The following is a 1,700-nucleotide window of genomic DNA, read 5'->3' as shown; positions in this document are numbered from 1 at the left end:
AGGCGCAGGTCCTCCATCTGATCTGGATACGGCCCGGATCCGGCTGACTACAACATGCGTTGTGGTCGTGTCTAGGCGCAGGTCCTCCATCTGATCTGGATACGGCCTGGATCCGGCTGACTACATCATGTGTTGTGGTCGTGTCTAGGCGCAGGTCGTCCATCTGATCTGGATACGGCCCAGATCCGGCTGACTACATCATGTGTTGTGGTCGTCTCTAGGCGCAGGTCCACCATCTGATCTGGATACGGCCCAGATCTGGCTGACTACATCATGTGTTGTGGTCGTGTCTAGGCGCAGGTCCACCATCTGATCTGGATACGGCCCGGATCCGGCTGACTACATCATGCGTTGTGGTCGTGTCTAGGCGCAGGTCCTCCATCTGATCTGGATACGGCCCAGATCTGGCTGACTACATCATGTGTTGTGGTCGTGTCTAGGCGCAGGTCCTCCATCTGATCTGGATACGGCCCGGATCCGGCTGACTACATCATGTGTTGTGGTCGTGTCTAGGCGCAGGTCCACCATCTGATCTGGATACGGCCCGGATCCGGCTGACTACATCATGCGTTCTGGTCGTGTCTAGGCGCAGGTCCTCCATCTGATCTGGATACGGCCCGGATCCGGCTGACTACATCATGGGTTGTGGTCGTGTCTAGGCGCAGGTCCTCCATCTGATCTGGATACGGCCCGGATCCGGCTGACTACATCATGCGTTGTGGTCGTGTCTAGGCGCAGGTCCTCCATCTGATCTGGATACGGCCCAGATCCGGCTGACTACATCATGTGTTGTGGTCGTGTCTAGGCGCAGGTCCTCCATCTGATCTGGATACGGCCCGGATCCGGCTGACTACATCATGTGTTGTGGTCGTGTCTAGGCGCAGGTCCTCCATCTGATCTGGATACGGCCCGGATCCGGCTGACTACATCATGCGTTGTGGTCGTGTCTAGGCGCAGGTCCTCCATCTGATCTGGATACGGCCCGGATCCGGCTGACTACATCATGTGTTGTGGTCGTGTCTAGGCGCAGGTCCTCCATCTGATCTGGATACGGCCCAGATCCGGCTGACTACGTCATAAGTTGTGGTCGTGTCTAGGCGCAGGTCCTCCATCTGATCTGGATACGGCCCAGATCCGGCTGACTACGTCATGCGTTGTGGTCGTGTCTAGGCGCAGGTCCTCCATCTGATCTGGATACGGCCCAGATCCGGCTGACTAAGTCATGTGTTGTGGTCGTGTCTAGGCGCAGGTCCTCCATCTGATCTGGATACGGCCCAGATCCGGCTGACTACATCATGTGTTGTGGTCGTGTCTAGGCGCAGGTCCACCATCTGATCTGGATATGGCCCGGATCCGGCTGACTACATCATGTGTTGTGGTCGTGTCTAGGCGCTGGTCCTCCATCTGATCTGGCTATGGCCCAGATCCGGCTGACTACATCATGTGTTGTGGTCGTGTCTAGGCGCAGGTCCACCATCTGATCTGGATACGGCCCGGATCCGGCTGACTACATCATGTGTTGTGGTCGTGTCTAGGCGCAGGTCCTCCATCTGATCTGGATACGGCCCAGATCCGGCTGACTACGTCATGCGTTGTGGTCGTGTCTAGGCGCAGGTCCTCCATCTGATCTGGATACGGCCCGGATCCGGCTGACTACATCATGTGTTGTGGTCGTGTCTAGGCGCAGGTCCTCCATCTGA

This window comes from Rhinichthys klamathensis, unplaced genomic scaffold (assembly GCF_029890125.1).
Source record: "Rhinichthys klamathensis goyatoka isolate OS25496 unplaced genomic scaffold, OSU_Roscu_1.1 h1tg000515l_1, whole genome shotgun sequence".
In the NCBI taxonomy this organism is placed as follows: Eukaryota; Metazoa; Chordata; class Actinopteri; order Cypriniformes; family Leuciscidae; genus Rhinichthys; species Rhinichthys klamathensis.
This window is presented reverse-complemented; position numbering follows the sequence as displayed.